Consider the following 9,065-nt stretch of genomic DNA (forward strand, 5'->3'; position numbering starts at 1 on the left):
GCTACGTGAAATGTGCAAAAAACGATTGCTTGCAGAAGGATCCTCTTCTTTAGCCACGTTAGCAGTGAGGAGGAAGAACGTGGAGATTAATGAAGGTGAGAGTTGAGTGTAGAGAAGAAGAAGCTAACAATGTACTGGACCATCTGGCTCAACAATACACTCTGAGACAAGAGGCATGATGATTAGCACCAGGCTATGCTATTCAGGAGCCAATTAAGATCCCTGCGATAAGATATACTCACCTGCTCGATAGAACGAGCGCGGTGACCTAAATGAAGCTTGAGCTGAGGCGAAGTAGTTATTGTGACAGCCACCAAAACTATTAATGTGACAATTACTCCGGTGTTTTAGAGCGAACACATTAAACGCAACATTCAAAAATCAATGAATGGACATAACAGTGTGAACATTACATCACCCCAACCTGGTTATGATTTTGTTAAGAAAAAAAAAAAAAAAGTTTAGATTTCTATCGTGCAGTGAAGTCATAATTATGAACAGCAGGTGGCAGTAAACACACACCCAATATGAAACAGACTGACCTCGCTGTGAAGTGGCAAAAGGGCCAAAGAGCAGAGACAACCTCAGTCATAATAACATAGTGATATTTATGCTTCCAAATAGGCTGAATTTCAGTGAAAGTCGGTGCTTGGTTCAAACCAGATGGAGGGAGACTTGGTGGTTCAATGGGGAACTGTTTAGTATGTGTGAACGAAGTGACACCAGTACCAGGTGAGTGACAAGATTCGTTAGATAATTTAAAATACTAGACCTGACTCAGTGCAGTAAATTAAGCCCTTTCTCTGTAATCTGATTCCTGCTGGATGTCTGTCACCATTAGCTCATCCCAAATGTCCCATGTCCCATTTAACACGGAGGAGTAAAAGCACGAAGCCCACACTTCAGTTGTTTCACTTTTTTATTTTTTAACTTTGAAAACTTTGAAAATGACATCATGACACTTCCCTCAACTGTATCTGAGAATGTCCTCTAGTTGCACCTTTTTCGGGATGAAGTTGTTGCAGCTCTGACTGTGGCAGCTGGCAAGGATTCCTCTGACCCCAATATGGTAAAACTCAAATGCCAAATATCTCAAAAAGTACAGTTCTTGTTATTACTGTCAGACTAATCACCTCATTCAGAAATTTTGAGACACATATGACAGAAGTTTGAAAGATTAGGTTGATGCAATGGTAGAAACAGCATCTTATGAGTTTATGCTATATAGATTAAAAGGGGAAGATGGTATCGCCCACCTCTACCATCCACTATCATCGAGGAGGTGGAACTTTTTCTGAAAGAAAAAAAGAAGAAGAAGAAATTGGAGTCTACATAAAGTAGTGATGTTCGATACCACCGATTTTCTTTCAGATACGATACTGAGTGAAATTCAGCCTGGTATCGGCGATACCGATCAAATACTTTGTGTAAATGCACTGATGTGTCTGGTAAACCTAAAAAAAAGTAGTGTATTTAAAATCATGGCTTCATATAGAATACAAGACATCAGAGTAATTTATTTAGTTATTTTAACTCGGAAGTATATATTGAGGTAGTGGCCTCATTTACTATGTAGACGAGCTAATACAACAACAGAAAAACCAGAGGACACAATCATACGAAATATGTGAAAATGGTGTTTCACACTTTAAAAAAATAAATAAGTAAAACAGTAATACCATTAAAACAAATGGTTGTTTAACTATTAAGAACTACTATAAAATGAACATTCATACATTACCTCGACTTGACTGAAGTATTGAAAGTATCGATATTTTGATATGAGAATCGATTTTCGAGAATAGTGACCTGGTATCCGAATTATCGACATTTCAGTATCGATCCTCACGTCACTGACATAAAGCTAAAATTAAAGCTGCTTTTAGCTTCAACGTGTTAAAACTGTTCATTTTGTAAATGTGCTGCGTATCTCTTTACTGCGAAGGTTGTAATATAGTTTCTAAGTTTCTTACTTTCAAAACATTCAGAGAGACCACTCCCTTGTGTGGAAGCCTCTATCTTGTTCCTCCACATGCAAAAGGTTTTATTTTAGACTTTTGCCACTTGTCTGTATGAAAGAGCTTCTGGTGGCTGCAGGGACTACATACATTTTGTATGCTACAAAATGCAGGATATAGGGGTGGCATTGCTACAATCAGCATTTATACAATACCGTTTCTTCTTGCACACTTTAATGTGTTGTAATAGTTTTTTTTCCCATTAATCTACACACTTTTTTTCAGATTTACTATAAATTAAACGCTGGAATCTGTCTTTTACAAAAGATTTAATTTAATCCTTTTAAAGCACCTTTGGCAGCTTTTACAATTTACAGTCGTGGTTAAGTCTCTATAAGCTTTGTAAACCTGGATTTGAGCCGTTTATCTCGTTCTACAAAAGTCTACAAACAGTTTCCGTGTATGCCACTGAATGCCAAATGCCAGTAATTGCTTATCAGATGGACTGGAGTCATGATTAAATGCTGTACGGCTCGTTTTCCTCTACGTTGCTTGTTGTTGCTTAGTTTCCTCTGCAGCCGGGCATGAAATATATCAAATTTAATCAACATACTGTGTTAGACTTCAAGGCAGGTTTGATTAGTCTTAATTAATTACACTTAATTATTATACAAGTTAGGCAACTGGCACCTCTGCATCCACATTACAAACTTGGCAAGGCTCCTCCAAGAGCAGAATAAGCAGCGTCTTGTCTTTTACTGAACATTTTCAGCCTCGTCAACAAAGCTGAGAGTTTGACTCGTGTTTCCGAAAACCACACGAATAGACACTCGCACAAACACCCTTTTCTGACAGCTTGTCAGAGGGATATGTTGGCAATTTTAGGAGTGCTTCTAGTTTGTTTTCAAACATCACAGAGTGACAGAGAGAGATAGAGAGGAGGCCACAGTGTGTAACGATCATGCAAGTGGAGATACATGCGCATCACATCAAAGCGTTGGATTTGAGCGGATCAGCTCCAGACAAACTCTGGTGTAATGAGAGCTAAGTCAGAACTGCGGGGCAGTGTTACAGCTCGACACGTTAACAGAAGCGCTGCCGGTCCTCACGTTAGTCAGCACTTCTGAAGCTTCTTGGTGCTGAAGCCACACTTCGCTCATTCAGGCAACAAAGAAAAAGAAACTAGACAAATTACTAGAACAATGGTTATTTAAACAGGAGACGAAGTGCTGCTTTTGCAAAAGACTGGTTGAGTGACATCTCATTAATCATTTGTACTTTGTAGGGGTGTGCAAAGCATCCAGTATTTGTATTTTTTGAGGGAAAAAAAAGTATTTGTATGAAATTAAAAATAAAATAAAAGTTATACTTCTAATTTAGGATATGCATGTGTAAAAATTAACCTTTATAATAATTATGCACGTATATGCAGCATTGGTTGGTGTTTTTCATTACATGCAGCTACGGTTGATTTAATGAGGTGGATATGATGTTTTCTTCTTCTCAAATACAAATAATTTGTTAAACTGTTAAAAATAAGTATCTGTATCTGTAAGAAAAAGAAAAAAAAAACGTTATTTGGGCCTTTCCGAATACCGTATTCGGGTTAGGCTCCACCTCCAATTTGTACATGCCACCCACCTTTAACCTTAATCAGTTGGGACACGCCCACAACCTGTGAGGTAATGGTCAGGACACGACCGGAGATATCCGTAGGTTACTTTGTTTTTTCCCTGCTGGCTGCTCAATTCACTCTTTAAGGAGGTAAGCAATGAAGATGAAATACAAATAGACTTTACTTCAAAAATTAACCCATTAAAGATTGAACGTATCGTTGGTGATACGTTAAATCACACGGTTTTTGAATTACCGTAACTCACAGTGGTTTGCTCTATTGACAAAATTCAAAAGTGTGGCTGAACACTGGGAAGTTGTACTTTTGTCTAGAAGACCTTTGCGTATCTCAAGTGTGTAACCAACTTCGATTTTACTAACAAAATCCTCCAAGCAACTCTTTTTTTCTCGGGGCTGCCTGGTTTTGTGTCGCTCCCCAACCTCCAGGCGACAGCAGCGGTGCGTCATTATTACCGTAATGGCAGCTTTTTTTCCAGAAAGCGCAACTTCCCAGTGTTCAATCACACTTTGAATTTTGTCCATCTGTGAATTACGGTAATTCAAATACCGCAGGTGGACGTGCAGGTCTTAAAGGGTTAATAACTGGCTATAGCTAGCAAGAATACGGACGTCCACCTCTGCAACCCACTAGATGTATGTAACTGCTAAACACTTGCACCTCTAGGTTAGTGACTAGCGTTCACTAATGTAGCCATGAGTGTTCCTCTGTCAGTCCTCAGCATCTCCAGGTTAGTGAGTAGACAAGTAGACTAGTGTTCCTGGGGTTGCGACTAATATTTCCTTGGCTAGTCAATAGCAAGGTTAGTGATTAGCATTCTTAGGCCAGATACAAGGAGTTTTAAGGCTAGAAATGTGTGTTCATCCACTCTCATCGCCGCCTAAGTGAGCCTGGCCTTAGCTGACGCAGTTGAGATGATTCTTGGAACAGATCGAGGGTATTTCTGTGTGTGTGTGTTTAATCTGCTTTGAGTTGTTGGACCTAGACAACTTCACCTTCCTGGTTCCTCCCTGACAGTTTTTGTTTGGTTCTAAAGATCAGGATTATCGACTATCTTGTACTGGAGCAGGGCAGAGGTTTAAGTTCTGTTTTGATATTGTTTGATATCAGCGGTGCTACTTCTATCAGTTTCTGCTCTAGTTAAGAGTTCTCCCTTTGTTCTGTTTTGCCTCAGACTCGTTAGTCGTTAGTTTCATTCATGTTACTCCTCCTTACGCCTTTAAAGAGGAGCTGGGTCGTAACAGGCGGTTAAAACGGGATATACAGTAGAACGAGTAATGAAGGTGAAGAGAATCCAACACCGGATGTCACCTATGTAATGACATTTCAGTTCACCGAGCACATTTTGTCCGCATCTCTTCCCATGACCTTTCTCTGATGAGACAAGTGCATGTAGGGAAAACTTAAAAGTTTGGGTTTTCTTCTGTCATTAACCCAGCTTTGGTTCGCCGCCGTTTCCAGCTAATGAGCTTTAAAAAACACGCGGCACAACAAAGCTTCTGTGAAAGAATAAGGAAGATCTGTTCCCTCACGTTGTGTTTGTTTTTCCTCCGCAGTGACTAAGGAGTGTTTGCGCCGTCCTATTTGTTGATCTCCTCTTCCTTTCACCGGCTACAACTCCAAAATATCCTCACCTTATTTAGGAGCTTCTCATTCCTCCCAGGAATTGATGACGGCTGTTACTCTTCATCCACTGCTTATAGGCAAATATTAACATACGCATTCACAGCAACGGTTTTATTGGACCTTGAGGATTTTGGACTGAATGTCAGCTTTGTCTTCCTGCCTCATAAATCCGTAGATGGGGGATTATCAGACTGTTACTGCAGTCATTTCACAGTAGCTTCAAACGTCCATGTGAAGGTGCTGGTGGGCAACATAAATCTATTCTTTCCCCCTTCAGTCGACTGCAGCAGCCTGCTCTACCTGCAGCACATCCACATAATGCAGTTAATCCAGAACTATGGAAATGAGCATGCACTCCGATAGTTTTACATACTCCCCATCTTGTTTGTCTGTTTTCTATTGATTTAAACGGACACATGCCCCCCCCCCCACACACACACGTGTGTTAAAATGGCAACCTGCTTGTTTTATTAACAGTCTCATCAGAATGCAGAAACGTGCTTTGTTTTTCAAAGAAAATCGATTTTCTCCCTTTTTCAAGACAATCAATTAATGCCAAGAAGCTGAAAAAAAGCTGCCACAGATTTCATACCTGCTGCTCTAATTATGTTAAATTCATCAACGCTGCCGTATTGATTAGGCCCGGGCGGCTGAAGCCGTTCCTGCTACTGCAGGGCCTTTGGTGCAGATATAATGTCATACAGTCATGCCAAGAGGCAAATTCATGAATGAAGGAGCCACCAGCACAGCGGGTTCATTTATAAATCAATATTCGAGTCAAAACAGGCAGATATCGGCTGAGCCGGGGTCATAATTATTTGAGGCGCATGCGAGCTGCTCATTTTCTGAGGCATGAGCGTCCTCTTGTAGTTTGTTTTTCATTTAGAGGTAGTCCTGACGCGCTCGCTGAAAAATGAATGAGTATGACATACGGCTCGACAGTAAACAGAATTTATCACGTTGCTGACGTTTGCTGATTAAATCCTCAATTCTTGAGTCATTTTCTTCATAAATCCATCACGTGAATCGGAGACATTTAAATCGAGGGCAGCAGCAACAATCAATTTTGATAACTGATAAATCGCTGAAGGAATGGAAACGTACACGAGTGGACGGTTGTTTCCGTACGTGCAGGGATGTTGGGTGTTTAGCGATTTTGATCTTTCAACCAGGTGATAGTGAAGGGTTTTACTCAAAAAAAGTTGATCTAATCATATTCCTGCTTATAAAAAGGTATTTTCTGTTCGGTGTATTTATTAGTTATGATGGATTTCAACCGTGGTTTAACATTTCTATGAGTGAAGAAGGCGTCTGTTTACTCTCTTCAGGTTATTTTGAATTGAAAGTTAACAATAATAGTCTTATTATCGAGGTGGAAACTTGTTGAATGCTTCCCAGTTTTCAAAATAGCCGACACCATATCTTTTTATTTATTATAGTGCATATACATTGAGATGGCGCAACAATAATGAAATGGTGGTGGAACAAAATGAGTTGATAAAGCCAAAAACTGTATGGAGGAGGTTGGGGCGGATGAATGGGTTGACAAAAACACATTCTTTTAATATGAGACACCAATGACTGATTAGACATTTTTCTGTTTCATGACCTTACCTGGATGTTTGGTATTGTTATTGTGACGACTAAAGACGTCTAACTAACCATAAATGTATCTCTAAATCTAACCTTGCTTTTGCTGAGATTACTGTCATATGTGGGTTCACTTCATGTACTGGAAACAACTGGTATTTTCATTTCTTTTTCTTTTTGAGCAGACTTTTCAGCAGGTTTACTTCAGATTCACTTAACCATAAGACTGACACCAGCTCCCCACCTGCCTTCACAGCTGCCCCTCGTTAACCCATTAGCTCTGGTGTATATTTTGGCTGCCAATTACTTCACTGGCAGATTGTCTGCCTTCTGCTCCTGCCTTTACCGCTGACCTGTTGCCTGTCAGGAATAGTCACCGATGTTGAGATTGACAAAAGTAAAGACACTTCCATGACACGTCCACAACGGACAGTCAATCAGTTAGTTGAGATGGGTCGCTTCCAGTTTTTACAATGTGAGGATTTGGTGCTTTTCTCTTTTATTTATTTGTTAAATAAGGATGATCACATTTGGCTGTGAGACAAAAACATATTTGGAAAATGTGGCCTGATCTCAACAGAAATCTGTTTCTGGGAGTCTCACAACTGCATTTTGAGAAAGAAGATCATGAGATCATAAGTTGCATTTAAACACACTGCGAAGACTACAGCCAACAGTTTGAGTTTGTGCAAATGGGAAATAACCACCAGCAGGGGGCAGTAGTCTATATGCATCAGTGAAAAGAGGAAACAGGAAGGAAATACTATTAGCTGCATGCTACAAACTGTCCTCTCCTGATTCATGCCGATCAGTTGGTCGATATTTTAGGGCTGGGCGATACTGGGAATTTTGGTATCGATGCGATGCCAAGTTAATACAGAGCTAGTATCGCAGATACCGATACCTTTTTGTTGAAATGCCATGATCATTGAATAACTTCCTAAAAGTTAGTTGATTATGATAAAATACAGGACAAATATTTAAGTAAATAAATCGTTTTTACTTAACTAATTACAATATAAAACAATTTCCAGCATGAAATTTAAATCCTCCTTTACTATATACAATTGTTTTAGATAAACAACATTAGTGCAAAATAAGAAAAAGGAACATTGCAACAAAATATAAACATAACAATGTCAACAACACAACAGCAATGGAAAGTAAAGTCAGTAATAGTAGTCAGTTGAGCAACACAAGTAAACAAAAGCAGCAATGTAATATTAAATATAATTGACGAACAGACTTGGAGAGAAACTGAGGTTGCATGAATTCTGTGTGGATTAATTTACGGGAAGTATAGAAGAGAAACTGTAACAAAAGTATCGATCTCAGCCCCCTAGTATCGATCCAATACCGATACTCGCCTTTGTATCGATGTTATCGATATTTAGATCGATATAGATCTGCTATATTTTCTTCATTCTAGATAAAAATGTTGTGAAACACTGAATTGCTGACTATTTCCAACTAGTCCAGGACACGCTGCCAAAACTCAGGCCACAGATGCTTTGTGTTCTGGCCTCTAGGGAAATTTAGAAGGTCACAAAAATCATTATGATCCATCCTCCCGGGACCACGAATATCCACACAAAATCACATCATAACCCGCCCTTCTAGTCTAAGAGAGACTCTCTGACTTTTAGACTGTTATGAAATCGAAACGTGAATGCGCCTAATGCAGCTGCAGTGTCGTAATCAGTGGCAGTAATTTGCAGTTCATCATTTGACCTGTAAAGGTCACAGCCACAAAACATTTCAGATATCACTGTACAGCACGGTCTGTGTTCACTTCATTCCTCAGATTTTGGTCCACGTTGACATGACGGCATCACGCCTTTGCTGCAGATTTGTCGGCTGCACATCTATGGAGGCCATTGGAGTACAGTGAACTCATTGTCATGTTCAAGAAGCCAGTTTGAGATGATATGAGCTTTGTGACATGGTGCATTATCCTGCTGGAAGTAGCATTTAAACCAGGCTCAGTTTGTACTAAAGGCAACTGTATATTCACTTGGAGATGATGTTTCCACCAAACTTTTTTTTTTCTGTTTGGTGAGGAACTACTTGGCAGATTCGGCATCTTATATCTCAGTGTGCGTGTGTGTGTGTGTGTGTTTGGGCACGTACAAAAGTCTGCAGTGTGTATATCGATGTGCCCTTAAGGTCCTGGCGCGTGTTTGCTGCTGAAGCCAACATGAGGTGTGGTGGTTTAGCAGCAGAAAAACATCCGTGTTTGGGTAACTGTGGGAAATCAC

Source organism: Mugil cephalus, chromosome 15 (assembly GCF_022458985.1).
Source record: "Mugil cephalus isolate CIBA_MC_2020 chromosome 15, CIBA_Mcephalus_1.1, whole genome shotgun sequence".
Lineage (NCBI taxonomy): Eukaryota > Metazoa > Chordata > Actinopteri > Mugiliformes > Mugilidae > Mugil > Mugil cephalus.